At 43.1% G+C, this 18,171-nt stretch overlaps 1 long non-coding RNA gene across 3 annotated transcripts; it reads left to right on the top strand.

Annotated features, from left to right (window-relative positions):
- Positions 1-116: 116 nt before the first annotated feature.
- LOC108497444 lies at positions 117-17,973 on the top strand. Of its 3 annotated transcripts, none has more exons than XR_001874832.1 (3): positions 117-174; positions 2,006-2,124; positions 17,836-17,973. It is a non-coding gene; the product is annotated as an uncharacterized LOC108497444 (long non-coding RNA). The 3 variants fall into 3 exon arrangements; XR_001874833.1 differs by lacking the exon at positions 17,836-17,973 and adding an exon at positions 12,344-12,418; XR_001874831.1 differs by lacking the exon at positions 17,836-17,973 and adding an exon at positions 6,892-7,218.
- Positions 17,974-18,171: the final 198 nt, after the last annotated feature.

Below are 18,171 nucleotides of genomic sequence, written 5' to 3'. Positions count from 1 at the left end.
GGCCCCTCCTCCCGCAGGGCGGTGCCGTCCCCACGGCAACGGCGCTGACGGGCGGGCAGCTCGGCCAATGGGCAGCGGTTACGGAGCCGGGGGCGGGGTTGGCTGGGTGGGGCGGTGGCTCTCGGCGGGGGTCGGGTTGCCCTCGGGAACGGTGTGTTAACGCTGGAGTACGGGGTGAGGGAATGTGCTGAGTTGTAAGGGATTCATACGGATAATCGAAGTGCAACTCCTAGCCCCGTACAGGACAGACCCAATAGTCACACCATGTGCCTGAGAGCATCGTCCAAACGCTTCTTGAACTCTGTCAGGCTTGGTGCTGTGACCACTTCCCTGGGGAGCCTGTTCCAGTGTCCACCCCCCACTCTGGGTGAAGAACCTTTTCCTGATACCCAACCTAAAACTCCCCTGTCACAGCTTCGTGCCATTCCCTCGGGTCCTGTCACCGGTCACCACAGAGAAGAGATCAATGCCTGCCCCTCCTCTTCCCCTCATGAGGAAGTTGCAGGCTGCAATGAGGTCTCCCCTCAGTCTCCTCCAGGCTGAACAGACCAAGTGACCTCAGCTGCTCCTCATACAGCTTCCCCTCCAGGCCCTTCACGATCTTCGTTGCCCTCCTTTGAACATTCTCTAACAGCTTAATGTCTTTCTTACATTGTGGTGCCCTCACCACATACACCTCACCACCGCTTCCCCCCACCCCCGCTCTGCCCAGCAGGGGTCACTTGTCTGGGGTCACCAGGTGCTTAGACGTGGCTGTCATGCTGCCCCATTCCCGGGACGACCCTGCACAGCTGCCCCATCCCAGACTGGCCCCCATTCCCTACTTGGCCCTTGGTGGCCTCCCATGTTAAAAAAGGGATCCAAAGGGCACTCTGGTCAGGACCCCAAAGCTGGGTCAGCATCTGCTCCCAGCTCAGAAGTTGCTCCCATAGCCGGCTGCAAAACAGGTGGCTCATAGCGCAGGGTTTTTCCACGTGTTGGGATCATCTCTCTCTTGCTCCCTGCAAAATGTTTTCCTGTTTTAACTGCCTTGGCTATGTGTGTGGAAAATTATGTTCCTGTCAGTCATTGCTGCAGCACAAATGTTCTTCAAGGGAGATGTTACTCTGGCAAAATCCAGCTTTTCACCTGTGCTGCTGGCTTCCTCTGTGGAACAGGAGCAGAACTTTACCAGGTGGTGTTTTGATGTTAGAAACTGTCTTTCCGGTACAGATTGGTGATATGGTGATCAAACCTCTGTAAGACAATGAGCAAGACCTTGTCAGTGTAGAGCAAGCTATGAGGATTAATCCTTTTTTAATCTTTAATTTATATGTCGTGGCAGTTGTAAGCAGACCAAAACTCTTCTTCTTGTATGAGTTGATGTTCAGGCTCAGGAAGACTGGCTCTGGGATTGTTTCTTTGACTACCCAAAGTGAGAGAAAGGTCGGAAGACAGTAGAAATGGGCTAGTTGTTTTTGTTGTTTCTCTTCCTCTTTTGGTTTTCTTTTTTTGTATGTGTGTGTGGTTTTTTAAATATTTGTCTTGATTTGAGTAAATAATTAATGGTATGTTTGTCTCTGGGACAAGCACTGGGCACCTGAAAGATGAACTAGTTTGAAGGGATTTGACTGCATCTGTTCATGGACTAACAGGTTAGTGAAAGTGTAATTAGAATATACCCAGTATTCATATTTAGTGTCTTTTCTTCTATGAAGATAATGATTTGGAGTTATCCACATAATTACTATTGATTGCAAAAGGGGCTGCAGTATGCGGTAACTTCAAGATTTTGAAACTTAATACAAGGAAATTAATCCCAAAGCTGTGTACATTTATAAAGAAACAATTAATGGTTTGTGGAAGAAATGATCTATCACTGAAAGTGGTTGAGGTATGAGTTAAAAGTAGATGAAATCTTGTGGTCCCAGTGGGCTATGGACAAAGTCTGGAAGGAAAAGAAAGAAGGGGAGAATGACTTTTATGTTGGAGTCATTGAAAAGTAAATGCCCAATTCCTTTTCCAGGAAATAATTTTTGAAGAACAGGCTTTCAGAAGGAACCCAGAAGGACACCCAGACTTTTTGCCTTGTTTTTGTGGGTCAAATCTCATGACAATGCTGTGGAGAAATGAAGAACAGACAAGGTACTGGAAAGCAAAGCTGATACACAGCTGAGATGATGTTAACATCCCCTAATTAGTTTGCTGCTTGAGCTTCCCCTTCTTTTTCTTTGTCAAGAGACAATTTTCCTGAAGTGATGCATGTGGGATTCAAGTGTTGTTCACTGCCCACTGTGCAGCGCCAGTTTACACACCAAGACAAGGTACTTCCATTTCTTTCTTCTAGTTTGCACAAAGTAGGGAGCTGGTGGTAACCCACAATGGGCTGGCTCCCCGATCATCAACACTTTATCTCATTTCCCCGCTTTGAGGATTTGGGGCTTGTTTTTATGACAGGACTCATCAGCCTCACTATTTTTCTTTGCTATCATTACACAAGTTCCTCCTGTAGATTGCACAATCAGCCTCCTAACACAACTTAATGCCATGCAGATTACAATTGTGCAAATGCTTATCGCAGTTATTGTTTGAAGCAGACTTGCTAGCCAACCAGTAAGCGAGAATGCAAAATCATAATATTTTTTTCACCAGCTCTCTTTTGTAAAATTTCTAAGATCTCTACTTGATTTAGCAACTTGTTTTATTTCATCAGGCTGATGATTACAATAACTGCATGTTGTTTGAATTCAGTTCATCATCTCCAATCCATTCTGTGCACCGTGATGCAGTTTGCATATACTGCCATGTTCCTTCGTCAGGCCCTGACAAAATTTGGGGGAAATCAATTCCCCATGGGTAATTTTCACAAGGTAGTTTATTCCAATTGCAGGTGTAGTCATACTTGCACAATAGTATGGATTTGCTTAAACCCATATTCCCAAAATTAATACTTTACCGTCTTTCAGTATATGTTTCACCTGTCTAGACAGGCTTTCTACTATGGCTCTATGAGTTCAATTGAGATCTACTGCCAAATTTCTTAATCCAAAGGATTTTTGGCTGACTTTAGTAATGACATGCTGGAACACTGTGAGTTCTCAGCAATGATTGGATAAGTTGTAGGACTAGATTTCCCTGGATCATTACAAGGCAACAAGAACATATTATGATTTCTTTCAATTTTAGCATTTCCAGGTCTATGTAACAATGAAAAATGAGTAGATTTATGTAAATACAATAAAAAATTTGATAAATGGTTAAAGACCTACTATTATTAATATAAGTCTTTGTGAACAATGTAAATGCTCCCAAGCACTTTCTTCAGTCCAAGGGCAATTCATTTACTATTTTTAGTACATCGTAGTTTAAGATCTCCAACTTATCATGTTATCTTGTTCAGATATCAAGGCTCTTTTTACATGATTGTAATGAATACAGGAGTTGATTCCTTCTACCTTTACAGCTGTGTGTGTCTTCAATAACACCTTTACATTTACTTGTAAGGGTTCATCCTTCCAGGTCTAGGCATACTGTCTCGTGCTTGAAAGCTGTGGGCAACCTCATCCAAAGGAAGCGGGGGGTCAGCTGGTTAAGATGACTATACGGAAAGAAGAAAACATGTGAGAGAGTTAATAGATAATTTCTCAACATGTCATTACCTTTCACATGTGTTTGACCACCTTTTGTCACTACAGTGTCAATTTGACACGATCTGCTATACAGAATTTCAAAGGGGTTTACTCCTTCCCTAACACATGGCGTGATTCAGATCCTGGATTCTCATTAAAGCAAAATCTCTCCGTGTGGGTTCCTTGACAGAGTTTGGCAATTTGTCTTCTGATAGTCTGATTCATCCTTTCTGCTCTTCCACTAGACTGTGGTCTCCAAGGGGTGTGCAAATCCCATTTAAACCAAAGGTGTTTAGACACTCCCTGAACCATCTCTGCAATGAAATTAAGTCCATTTTCTGAAGATAACCCTCTGAAATTTCAAATCTAGGAATTATTTTCTCTGGGAAAATTTTAACAACCTCCCTGGCTCAACTGGTGTGGCAAGGGAAAGCCTCCGGTCATCCTGAAAAGTAGAACAAACAGATATTTATAACATCCACATTTAGGTAACTCAGAGCAGTATTTCCCCAGAGTTATTCCACTTTTTACCTCTCCCGTAGAGGTTTTCTTTGTTATTATATCTGCATGGAACTGCATCTTTGGTCCTAAAGCCTGTCTTTTGATACTACTTGTCATAACATCTGCTCCCATGTGAGTTTCTTCTTCCATCATTTTAGTGTTTGTGAGACCTTGTTGATTTAAAGTGTGTGAGTCACCACAGGCTGGCAGCTGGGATAACCACAAATCCACGGCTAAAACACAAGGAGTAAATTTATTTCCATTATCTCACTAATTGGGGAATCCCTGAAGCAATCTCCAGGCAGAGACACAGGCCCTGTTCAACTCAGTCCATGCCAGAGGATCACAGGCTGCTGTTCACACTGGTTCATCAATGGCTATTCCCAGCTGCAAGGTCACTTGAGTGATTTACAATCCTCCTCAACAGTCTTCTGCTTTTAACCCATTCCCTCCAACACAAAGTTACCCACCAACTTTCTGAATTTTTCTTTTCCCAAGCATCTTTTAGTCCAAAACAGTCAAATAAATATTTTTCTGTGCCTACTTGGTTTATTGCTCTTAACTCCTGTACCAACCTGTATTCCTGAGAGCGAGGCTTCTTTACTGATATGGAGACTCTCTAAGTAGCATTCAGTACTGCATCCAGGATGTTATCCTCAGGTTCCTCTGAGGTCTAGTTCATTAGTGAACAGATTTGAGCCTTTCATGCCTCTTCTTGTGAGATGTATGACTGTACAGTTTTCCGAAAAAGTTATTTGAGAATTTTAACTTGCGTAATAAACCTTAACAATGGAAGGGGACATTCTGGCATACAGAAACTTGTGAGTCAGTTTAGTATTTCCCATTGTACAGTCCATGACTTTTAGGAATGACTGTAAAGCTTTTTTCCCTGTTGCCCCAACAATCAGTGCTGTAACTTTGCTTAGCAGGCCCTTGCAGCTTGTTATTACTGAACATGTGGCTTCACTATTGATCAGAAATCTATTATTTCATTTCTTGGTTTTACTGATACTGGGGGATCTGCTGGGGATGCCCTGATATTTCCCCCCATCCTCTTCACTTGTCAAAAATTTTCCAGCTTCACCATGTTTACATCTGCTAATTGACCCCTCCTGCCTACAAACAGCACATTGATTCAGGCCAAAGGGGTGCCCCCATTCAGACCCCAAACCCTTTGCCTATTGCTCTTCTTTTGCCTTCTTTATTGTTGTGTACTTTATACACACCTGACATTAATTGTGAAATCACACATCTGCCTTCTCTGCTTACTGGAACTTTTTCTTAATATCTGGGGCTGACTGTATGATAAAAAGCATGTTGAACAACATCCTCTTACCCTCACTTTCCAGGTCCAAGTTTGTCCATTTACAAGCCACTTCACGCAACCGCTAACTAAAAGCTGACAGAGGTTCTCTACTTCCCTGCTTTACCTCATACAAATTCACAAGATTCCTAGGTTTTTCCACTCCATTCTGAATTCCATATAGAATAAACATTTGATACATTTTTACTCCTTTTAATCCAACATCTTCATTTGGATTCCATTCAGGATCTTCTTTAGGGAGAAGTTCATCGGCATTTGGTATTCCTGCTAACCTGGTTTTCTGATCTAGCCCCTCGATTTTCCCCTCACCCTGTCCTTCCTTTGTTTTTTTTCCAAAGCTGCTTTTTTATTTAATGAGTAAATAAATATTCTAACAAAGCTTTTATATCTCCCCAGTTGCGGTTATATGTCATCATTGTGGTCTTAATCATGCTATATATCCCATTTGGATTTTTACAATAAGACCCAACATTCTGTTTCCAATTCAACAAATCAGAGATAGCAAATGGTACATGCACATAGACAACTTTCCTGCAGGTCTCACAGCTTGTCCTAAAGGACCCTGACTCACTTATTTACTGTGTTCTCTTCCCCTAGTTCTGCTGGACACAAGCCTTTCTGATTTCCTCCTTTCTCTAACCTTGCCTGACATAGGTTCTGTCAGATTCCTCCTCACCATCTGAATCAGAGTTTTTAGGACCTGATGGAGGATCCACCAATAATTCTACATGTTCATCATTATCACCGAATTTATCATATTTACATTTCACACCACAGATTCTTTCACTGTTTTTGCCCCTTTTCTCAGTTACGGAATGCATTCCAGTCTGATGTTTAAAGGCCATTAGTCCACATTTTTTTCTAACATCCCAACCATTCCTCAAAAAGAAAAATAAATCTACATATGAAATTGCATCCTGTTTTTAATTTATTTGACAAAATGACATTAATTGTAAAATCGTATTAAACTTCAAAGGTCCATTTTCTGGCCATTTTTCACCATTATCCAAATTATACTGTGGCCACCACTGATTACAATACCTCTTCATTTTATTTTTTGTCAGGGGATCCCCTCCAAACTTATTCCAGTACTTTCAGATGCATTCAAGGGGAGAGCAAAGAGGACTTTCTTTAGAAGCAGAGGCACTCATTTTGGTACTGAAAAAGAATTTTCTAAAGCAATGTTTCAGATGCTACAAAATCCAAAAGCATACTAGCAAACAATGCCAATGTTTAAAATTTACCAGGAATATACATGGCCCATAAATTCTACATTCTTTGTACCCACTGTCAGCAGTAAATCCCTCTCACCAACCTTTGCTAACCTTTCCCTAGGTCAGAAATCATTGAAGCGTGTCAAGATCCAAACCTCAACAGGGCAATTCTACCAACAATAATTTATCTTTCTAACGCATGGACATCAACATGAGCACAAAGGGGTTTTTTTTCCCTCCCTAGGAACTCTGTTAAAAATAATAACTGTTCAGAGGACGATCTGAAAATGCAGATGCAGTTGCACTTCTGATGCTTCAAGGAACATTAAATCAGGACGCATTTGATGGTGCTTCTGAAGTAGCTGGCCCCAAAGTTTGGACTCTGCCAATACTGAAAAAGTATGCCTGTAAAAGTTGTCTTCCCCTGAAAGTTATGGTTATGGATGTTTGTGCATGTGCCATGTTTAATATATTTTAATTTCTTCATACTTAACTCAGATGCGGTTTAATTGAACTGGTATTTTACTCTCTGAAGAGAATTCCTATTTATGTACTGCTATGGAAGTGTGAAAGGAGTAGAAGGAAGCCCAAGACTGACATACCACCTCATGTCTATGCAAAATAAACTGTTTGCTGCCTCATATCCCCTCTCCTAGGAACTACTGTAGAAGTGATGCTTGGGTCGTGTTGGCTCTCCGAACAGCTGTGGTTAACTGGAAAACAATTCTGGCTGCCTCATGTAGTGGCCAAGTATATTGTTTCAGAGTTCAGTGGGGATTTACCTTTGCAGAAGATTGCAGCTACATGCCTTAATGGGCCAAGCCAGACTGGAATTGGATTCCAGAAAGTTATTTTCTGCAACAAGCAGTTCAGCTGCAAATGGTGCAGGTGGAGCAAAACCCAGAACCTCTGCTATTGCACTTTACTTTCTGGTGTTATGAGGGATTTGGGGTTATGCTCTGACAGTTTATTCAGCTTTCATCATAGGCATCTAGAAGGATCAGCCATCATTAATAAGCTTTGCTGGGCTTCATGGTCTGTTTAAAAAAAGGCATCTACCTATGACCTCTGGGCTTTTTGACCAGAGTCTCTGTGATGGAGTGTTTAATGTCTCTGCCACTTTTTCTAAATATCATGGTATGTAAAAGCTTCTCTGTGAATAAATTTTTGGAGATAAATCCATAAACTGCTGTCATGTATAAAACCCAAAATAATTATTCACAGTCAGTGATAATAAAATCCCATCTTGAAGAGTTTCAGAAGTGAGTCCTGGACCATCTAGACTAAAAAGACTAAAGACTAAGAGAACCAAAAATTACTAAAAGAATTCCTAAGGATGTGCCCTAAAACAATACAAAATCTTTTGAGTCTCAAATCAAGTAAAAATAAGCCTAGAAACTGGATAAGAGCATGACTTAGGTTATAAATAGTTTCTTTTAAAGGATCCCTTTGTTTCCTGTATGGTCTAAAATTAATATCTTTGCTGTGCATGTATTACATGACTATCTCAAGTGAATTATTTTTCCATTTGGAAAAATTCCTTCGTAGACTCTCTCTGTATGAAAGACTGCAACAATGACATCTGCATTTTCACTCACCAGTCTCTCAAATGTGACTGGACCATTGCTGTAGGAAGAGGAGAGACATTTTGTGTTAATGTAGACCTGCAGCAAGCAAAAGGGTAACACTTTTCAGTATGTTTTTCTCCTGGTATCCCAAAGCCAAAAAAAGACTTGCAAGAAGTCTCTCTGCTCTGTTACACTTTGAGGTGTTTTTTCTTTTTCCCACTGTGTTAGAGAATCATCTTCTTTCACCAGTAGCTTGCTGATTCAGACACAGTATTTGACTTGTGTGCCCTAGGGTTTCCATTCACAGCTGGGCATGGAGATGGGGGTTTTGGTGGTCAGTAAGTCCAGAGTAAGTTGAATTCAAATTCACAGCAACATTCATCTGTAAGTTGCTGTTACCTGTGCCAGAGTCATCCTCATAAGAGGGAAGGCAGATGATTTCTAGACGTCTCATTCTACACTGGGATTTCATCTAATTATGATTTTGAATTTGAAAGCTCTAGGGTGGAGTGGGACTAAAGGATTTGCTGCTCCTGTTGGCCTCCCACCAAAAGCTGCAAGTAAAAGCTAGAGAGCAGCTGATGGCAGCATCTCTGTGGAGCATGAAGAGGGTGCTCATTCACTCCAGGATCAAGAGAGACCATGTCATTCCCTAAAATCTGTTGCAAGAAGAATGGCATCAACCCTAATGCAGAAAGCTTCTCTGCCTACAGGCTAAATGTGCTTCTTTTGGCAAGATTACAGTGAAGTAGAAGATGGTAGTAATGAGGAAAAGGGGTTCTTAGCCTTGCTGTACCTTTTGTATATAATTCAAGGCAATTGAGCCTTTCCAGTTAACAAGCACATTAGCCTCAGAGCTGCAATTTTGAGTACTTTACAGATCAGCAAGAATTTCTGAATGGCCTTTTCTCCTTGAATCAGATCTGCTGGATAAACCTACTTCTCCTCTCAACATCTTCAGTTTGTTCCTGCATCTACATCCTGGATTTACAAACCAAATTCATTACAAACCAAGTTCATTCAGTGATTGATTGCTTAACACTCCTTTCTCCCCACTCCTTTTTCTTTACTTAGCAGACCCATTTGCTAGGATGCCTCATTCAAAGTGTCCCAGAAGGCTCTCATTGGTGATATATTATGTTTTGATTTGATAGATGACAGAAAGCTAAAGCTCACTGTGCCAAAATGTCCTTTGGAAGTTGTCGCGTCCCATGTGTTCTCAGACCGCTGATATGTTTCCCTTGTGCGGGTACCTTGTGATACCTCCAGTGCTATGAAGCTGTTGTGATTGTCTCGGCTGATGAATTTAAGGATCTTATCCTCTGGAATAATTTAATAGCCATTCAGTTTAACTATGTTTGCAGTGCTCATTCAAAATTTGGTGAGATGCTTTTCTGGGCTTTTCTTATGCTTCTTGTATGGCTGTCAGTAAATTTTTACACCCTTATCTTGATGGCATCAGTGGACTGAAAATCTCATTCACCATCGCCACCTCTTTTGGAGTTGATTTTCTGAGTTGATTTCCTGCATTGCAGTACCTGCTTCACAGTATCTTTCTGTTTCTGTGCACTACAGGTTTTAGATCCTGAAACATGGTTTCCTCCATCACTATTGACTCTCTTAAGGCAGATGACTTTACACCTACCTCAAAATCTTAGCTGGAGTATCATGATAAACAGTAAAGCTGATAATCTGTTTAAAGACTAGAGCTTACTGTGCTAATTTTTGGGGTTTCGGATCTTTATCAATCTCTAGGTGTTCCACTCTGACTATTGGTTTACCTTCTGGATTTAAAAATAAAACCCCTCCTCTTAGAAGATGCTATTAAGCATCACTTAACAGCTATCAGTTCATGTTGGCCTATCAGTTCATGTTGGAAATGTCTGATATTTGTTTGTACCATGCAAACACAACAAGCTGTTCTTTTTATCTCTGCAAGCCATGTTTAAGGAGTTTTCTGCTGGGGCTACGTTTTTTGACAACTCATTGGAAAATAGCTTTTGCTCTGGTGTCAGGTAAAACCAGATACATTCTTTGATCTCATCAGTCTGTTAAGTATGTAAAAATATCTGTTAGTCTAGTAATTGAAATGACATCAAGCAAGCAAACAACTGGGAATTAATTACATTAACGAAAACAAGATAGGAAAATAAATCCATTTATAATCAAGAAAGCAATTTCTTCTTTTCAGTGCATTGCAATGAAGGAGGTTGCATTACCCTGTTGGAGGATAGGGTCTCACTGAGGGACAGTGGCATCTGCTGCACGTCTGCTCAGCCACAGCTCAGTGCTCAGATGGAATGTAAACTTGGGAGCTCTGATACTCCAGGCTTACAGAGTTGAGTTTGTTCATGCTCTGTTCTCTGAAGCTGCTGTGTTTCACCTCTGTGATGGATGTGCTCAACTTCTTGACCAAATTAGTGGTAGTTTGGTTCAGTCTCCAAAGGAAGAAAAGGCATAGGCCATATGTAACTGGGCCAAGAACTTCTCTGGTTCCATCCTATTCTCTATCCGTGCCAGATGCCCACACATCTGGAGTAGCTGCTGATTTAGATGACCAAAATTTATATGTCCAGCAACTGAGTGATGAACTGTTGTTCCAGCAAGCCATATTAACCAACTGCATTTTATGCCCATGTTATGCTTTAAGCTGCAGTGCTGTCTAAGTTTCCTTTAGATATTTGCATGTGCATACACACATCCTTGCAGTTATGACAGGAACACAAGTTTAATTGATGTATTGCTACTGTGCTTTGAATCTCCAATGTTATTTAACACAAGTTAACTTTTTATTTGCCAAGAAACATTTAGCAGTGTCCTATACATCAAAGTGTCAGACAAGGTTTTATGTTAGAAATTATGGCTTGGGAAAAGATAAAAACATACCTTTCAGAAGAGGCTGGAATAAACGGCAAACCTTTTTCATGTGTTTAAATTCTTCTAGGAAATGTCTGTATAACTCTGATACAGATAGCAACCTCAATATCACACAAAAAACCCTGTATAAATGAACTTGCAACAGATATGCTTGCTTTATAAAGCAGGATACTGAAGTATGCACAGCAGAAAGGGAAATATTTAGAGTGTGTGATAGCAGAAGCGTGATTTTGATGGCTTAGATGCTGAGAGGGAAACCTGCCCTGAGCAGGAGCCCCTCCAAGAGTATGTACCCATACCTATATCCAAGTAATGCCCTGGGGACATTACTGTGGGATTTCAACTGATCTCCCAAGACACAAGCCAGGGCACATTGGCTATGCCTAGGTTGCAGTAGAAGCAATTGTAGTAGAAGAGCAATCTTTGAGGCATCTGTAAGAAGTGTTCTTCACTGTTTTCTTTGTTTCTATCTTATATAGCTGCTATACAGTCTTTGCAGATAGCCATGTTGAGGGTCCTTACATGGTGGTTGTTGCTGGACACATGGAATCTCAGGTCCAGTGCAGGCCATGCTTGCATGCATGCATGCATGCAGGCTTTTAATACAGTGTCTTGTGTTAAGCATTCCATCTGTAATGTGGCACAGGGCTTGGACATCTTCCTGACCACTCTCCTACCATAGGTTACCCAGCCTGCTTTTCATACTTTAACCTTGCTGCAAGTGGAGACCTAGGATGGTAACACTGAAGTGGGAGATCCAGGGCTGAAGGTTCAGCCCCTGGGGGCACTTTCTGGCCCACAGTATTTTAGGTTCTGAAATACTCACTGTGCCAGGAGAAGGTCCTGCTGGACAAGCTGCAGAAAGGGTAAAAAGAAGCAGGGAGATGAACCAGAGACCTCCTGCAAAAGCTTGGGCTTTAAGTCTCTACATCACACTCTGTCTTCATCACTCTCTTTTTCATTGCTTTGAAAACCAGCAAGATTAGGAATCATAAAAGTCAGTTTGACAACAGTGAAGACAGCATCTGTCAAGTCTACAACATGGAGGCAGCAAAAATGGTTTTGCAAACCCTCCACCTCTCTCCTGCTGTAGGTGCTGTAGGTGCTAGTACCCTCCTTGTGAGGGGAGAGTTCAGCATCATGTTGTTCTGGGGCCACACGGCACCACTGGTAATTAAGTTATGAGCAGCTTTTTTCATGCCAGTCACCGAAAGCAGATAGTGATGCCTCTTTCTTCCTTCCTCCTAACAGGGCCAGGTTTGTGCTGACAGCCTGGAAGTTATTGCTTCTGCAGTTGCCTACAGATACTTGGAGTCAAACCCTCACCTGCTTATACTTTCTAATAAACAACAGCCTCTAAGGCACAGCAGACGTGTTTTGCAAGGTGTTGAGCATCCTTTGGCTGTGTTAGGGTTCCTCCCAAATGGCACCAAGCATTAGGAGAGTCCTTTGGTGCTCAGCAATCACTTTGATACACGGGCTTCAACATGAGTGTAAGGTCTTGGGCACTCCACACCACCCTGCCCTGTGGATCTGTGAGCCAAACTCATTCACAGTTCAACTTCCCTGAGCTTGAGCATGGGATTTCCCTGTCATTCATGCAATAAAGCTCATGGTTCTGTTGTGTAAATATCCCAAAGACTGCCCAGCACAAAACCAACACCCTGTCTGCTCTTCCAGTCTGCAGGCCAACAGAACCAGTTTCTTCTAAGGTTGTCTTTTTGGACATCAGTTGTAATGCAATGATGAGTGCTGTCAAATGCTGTGGCTTGGATTTTTCTCCCATTCTGTAAGAGAAATGACCTGTCAATTTTTCTTACTGTTATATGTTACCTTTAACAGTCTCGTGTTTGGTGACAAGGAGGCAAGAATTCAATTTTGTTTCTGTATTTTGAAATAAGTGCAGTATTCCTAGAGCCCAGGCTAAAATGAAATACATTTGAAATTTCCACATACTGCTCCTCAGACACACACATGCACTTAGCAAAGCAAGAAGCCTCTGAGAAAAAGGAAACCAAATGAAAATGAGGACTGGCTATTACGAGCTCCTGACAAGAGCTGTTGTTTTGACCAACAGCCGCAAAATAGACTCTGGACACCAAATCAGTAAAGAGGGAATAGACTGTATGAGGTAGGAATGGTTCTGGGTGGGTCCCATCTGCGTGGTAGGGGAGTTCTGCTCCATAGGACCACCTCTTGCTGCTCTTTCTTGTTTTCCTTTCCCTTTCCAGGCTTGTCTCAGCCAGGGCTATTTTCAGCCAACTCCATCCTTCTCTGCTTTCTTCCCATCCCCAGCCTCTGCAGGAGGGATCTCCCTTTGCAACAGGTACAATGGAAAGGAGCAAACATTTCTCTGTTCTGAGTTTGTCCCTTCTGCATCTTTATAGTAACTTCCAGAAGGCAAGAAAATTGGCCTGCCAGTCCATGGGGGAACAGCTTCCCTTGTCTCAGCTCCCTTAGCACACAGGCTTGCTCTGGAGGAGCAGGATGCTGGGGGTGAGTGGATGAGATGATTCCCTGGCACAGATATGGCCTATCCAGGTCAATCCAGCAGACTCTGCTGAAGTCTGTTGACATGAAGCACTGTGAAGAGGTAATGCCTACAAGCCTCAAATAAATTCCAGGGCTGAGAATGCTGCCTAACTTCGAGTCAGCAGAATTGAAACCCTGAAATAAGAAAATATTTCCTATGCTATGCTCAGCAGCTGCAGGAGAGGGCAAAACTCAGCCTCTCTCCAGATTCCTCTTCTTCTGTGGTTATGGACAGCCTCTGCTTCCATAGGGTCAAAACACAACTTGTCTTTGGGGTGTATTTGCACAGCACAGACAAAAAGCAGACTTATATTCAAATTAGGAAACTGGTTTCCTTGTTAAGATGGGGAAAATCTGTTGCACAGGAGCCACACATTCGTTGGGCATATGCTTCCCTTTATAATCAGTTTAGCTGTAGTCCGGGCAGTGCTGGTATCCTTGATTTATAGCAGAAGCCAGGACATTTTTTTTGTTGCTTTCAAAGGTTTCCTGCAATTGCTTTGCAACCTCTGCAGAGCTTCAGAGTGCGGAAACATTACACAGAATTACACAGAGTATTCTGAGTTGGAAAGGACCCACAAGCCTCATCGAGTCCAACTCTTAAGTGAATGGTCCATACAGGGTGTGGTAGTTTGGTCTGGGCCTTCGTTGGTGACCAGTTTGTAACCAAGGAAGGGTCCAGATGTACCCAGTATTCCCTACGATTTCTACGTAAGCCAGACTATAAGAATAAAGGAGAGAAGGCCTTCACTCTCTTTCCTTCCGGCGGCTTGGAGGTGCAGGTTCCCTGCTGTTGAGTCTGTCGTGTTGGGGAGTGAGGCCTGGTAAGGCCTTGTCGACCTTGGGAGACGGAGGTTGCCAGCGATCCTTCTGGAGCGACTCTCGGTTGTCCCAAGGAGAGTAGTGAGATATTTCTTTGCTAACTCTTTTAGTTGTTAGATATTGGGCTACTAATCAGGATATATATATAAATATTTTATTTTGGTTTTGTTCCTTTTTTCCCTTCCCCCTTCCCTTTCCCTTGTGAAATTGTATATATATTTCAATTGTATATAACTGTAACATAAGTGTAAATATATTTATATATATCTTGCTTTAGCTGTCTCTCTCGTTTCGGTTTTTCTTGGTTGTTTTTCTCCTTCTTCTCCCTGAGGTTTGGGGGGTGGGGGGACAACTTCTTGTGGTAGGGTTTGGAGACTTGGCAGGGAGCCAGCTTTAAACCATATCACAGGGATTGAACCCGCTTGGAGTTCTGCAGTGCAGGGATACCCCGATACAACAGCAGGCAGCTACTCAGCCTTGTGGAACTGTCATGGGCTCCGTGAGCTGACAGCAGAGCTGAGTTTCTGAGAGCACAGACACAGAGCTGACTTGCTTTTGCTGTGGTGACTTGCTATGTAGGATATGTTAAATAAGTTTGGGGGGAGGGAACTTTTATCCTTTTGCTACCTTTTATCTCTTACTCTGGCCAGCTTAGCTGTCATCTCTGATGCAGCAATTGCACCACGCTCCAGAGGGATCTGAGTGCCTCGTGTTGCATCAATACGCTGGTGGTGGTTCTCCTTCCATTCTAGGTAAATACATCCTCTCATCTGGCTTGCATTTCTGTCGCTCCATACTGGAGTGATTTCCAGATGATGCCTCTCCGGCTGGTGCACTGTGCTGAATTTGGGCTCTTCACTAGCAACAGCGGTATTTGGTGTAGTCCCAGGTTTAGGACACCTGACTTCAGCCCACACTGAGGACTGACCTAGTGGGTATGTTCCTGGCTGCACCCAGGGGACATGCTGGGGTTGAGGGAAAAGAGAAGACACTTTGAATTTCCTCTTCTGCCCTGACATTTTGCCTGAGCTACGTTTGGTCCTGTAGGCCCTGGGACAGTGCCCATGATGGGCTGTGGGGAACCTGTGCTAGTGCAGTGGCTGCTCTTCCAGGGTGAAATTCCCCACCTTTTAACTGCTAATCCAGGCTGAACTGAGATTTGTTGTGGCTGTTGGGTGTTTGAGGTTGGGTTTAGTGCCCCCAGACCTTAAGGTATGTAAAGCAAGGGCTTTACATGGCCTTTATATCTTGGGAAAAAAATCTACACAGCCTTTCTTAAGGGTTAATCTTTTTTAAAATCAGCTCACACGGAGTTGGTGTTAAAAACTTTAAATGACATGAGCTCATCCAGGCTCATGGCTGATGGGGACAGGCTGTGGTTGAAACATCTGGCTTACCACCTACCCCTGGCAGCCTGGATGAGCCCCTTGGCAAGAGATATTTGTCACAGGCAACTTCTGAATGAGAAATAAATGAATCCACCTGGTGAGTTCTGGCTGGAAGGAGGAAAGAGAAAAGGAGGGAAAGCAGATGGTGTTATTGGTGCTCTGCAGCAAGGGGAGGCAGATGCCACATGAAGTCCAAAGGTGAAGTTAGAAGTAGCAGGGGCTCACCTTGGAAAAGGGGTGGCATGCAAATGGGGTGATTCAAGGGGAAGATGAAGCAGGTGAGAGGCAGGAGAGAGGTGTTAGACCTACTGCTCTCTGTCCTCTCCCTGGGTATATGCCACCCTCACCCTGGGTATAGACCTTTGGAGCTCTGCTGTCCAAGGAGGCCTGAGAGCCCCCAGCTCAGGAAGGAGACTGAGGTGATGTGTAAGGAAGCTCTGATCCTGGCTGTGGGGGACTGAGGACACTGACTCGGATGTACCCAGGCCTAGGACAGAAGAGCAGTGGGTGTTGCTGCTTGGAGCTGCTGCAGGAGGTGGTTCCAACCTCACCTCTGTTAGGTACTTCCCAACTTGGACAGCCATTTTGTGGTTCAAAGCTGGCTTTTCTAAATGCTCTGGAAATCTTAAGCTTAGGTGGCATGCTTGGAGATTTGTGGAGATTCTATGCATGGAAGCACTGGATGGCATCAGCCTTAACATTTGGGGTCACCAGAGGGTTCCCACAGTAGGGGCACTGAGCAGAAGACAGCGTTGCTTTTGCTCCCAGTGTTTTGAGGCTCGTTTTGATGTTCCATAAGTGATGTCTGGGCAGGCTCCAGAGGTGCTTGGTCACTTGATACTCACCCAGAATTGCAAGCCCTTGTCTGCCTTGTCGTGAGAAGCACTGCGCCTGCATCAGCAATAAACAATAACACAACAACTGGACTTGACCCTGTGGAAAATGCTGTGCTTTGCCTCATGAGAAAATGTTTTAAGATCTACTGGTACAAGAGGTTTAATTTCACATTTGCCCTCTAGCTGCTCAAATGCAAACCTTATCCCCAGCTGCACTGTTTTCTCCCAGTTTTCTTCTGAGCTCCAGGAAATGTCCAACAAAGCTCAAGTGCAGCATCACAGGTGCCCAAGAGCATAAAGTGACAGCCAACCAGTTTGTAAATAGTTCCCTAAATCAGTGAAATATACCTCTGGATACTAATTTTATGATAGAATGGGCTTATTTTGGTGAAGTTAAGCCTGCTCCTACATCAAATAGGAGGGGGCAACCCCAGCCAAGCTTAAGGTCATAATCAGTTGGTTTAGCTAATTCAGAGCAGTTTGAGTTACACCTGAGTCATTTTATACCTGTTTTTTTTCCTCTTACTTTCTATAATCTCTTCATCTGATTGCTGGAGATGGCCTTAGGCTTTGTGTTCCCTGTGGGAGCAATGAAGCACAGTACCAAATGGGACTTTAAGGGGATGGCTGCAGGGAGAAAATGTGTCCCTGCACTTCTCTGTTTGTCAGGCCAGCTGCACATGGCCTTGGAGACAGCAAGTAAAGGAGCACTTGGAACTTGGAAGGTCTTTATTTATCAAAAGCTCAAACCTCTATAAACTAGTGATGGTGCCCCTTTGGTTAGTTGTCCTTTTAAATTATTATTATTCTAACACAGAAAAACAGACAGCAAAGGCATTTTTGATTTACAGGTCAAGGCCAGCAGCAGTTGAGAATCTGCTGTATGAAGAGGGCAGGTGAAACATGGAGGCTGGGGAAGGAGACGACAGTTGCCTCCCCCTGCCCCGATACCAAACTCCCCCAGAGAAGGGCAAGCAGGGAAGGAGTTGCCCGATGGATGCCCCAGGGCCATCCTGTGCATCCCTGAGTGGGTCTTTGCTGCTGTCCTGGGTTCTTTGCTGAATTGGAAGGGAAGAAAGCTGGTGCCACTATCTGTTTTCTGGCAATTATGTTTTGGAGTGGCAGTATTTGGAAACTGATGTTTAAATGTTTCAGTTCCTTGCAGGAGATGCCCTTGGAAAAAATCCTCTTTTCTTGGTTCATGTGACTTCTGAAGAGACAGGGAAAATAGGACTGGTTTGCATTTTTTTGTAAAAGTCTTTGTAAATAGTATAACAATTTGCAGACGTTCCACAAGGACCGGAAGAGCCATTTCTTTCCAATCCAGAAAAAGGTTTTAGTTAAATCTGAGTAGATCACACCTATGTATGTATTTTGTTGATGGGAAATAAGTAATAAACCGTGAAGTGTCAACTTACTGGGCATGAGAGGTGCTTTGACTCCCTTATGAGGATCAACACATGCAGATCAGGCTATATCTGATTAAACAGAAGAGAGAAAT

Source organism: Lepidothrix coronata, unplaced genomic scaffold, assembly GCF_001604755.1.
Source record: "Lepidothrix coronata isolate B3197 unplaced genomic scaffold, Lepidothrix_coronata-1.0 Scaffold48, whole genome shotgun sequence".
Classification (NCBI taxonomy): Eukaryota; Metazoa; Chordata; class Aves; order Passeriformes; family Pipridae; genus Lepidothrix; species Lepidothrix coronata.
The sequence above is the reverse complement of the archived record's forward strand: the minus strand, read 5'-3'. Positions and strand labels throughout refer to the sequence as shown.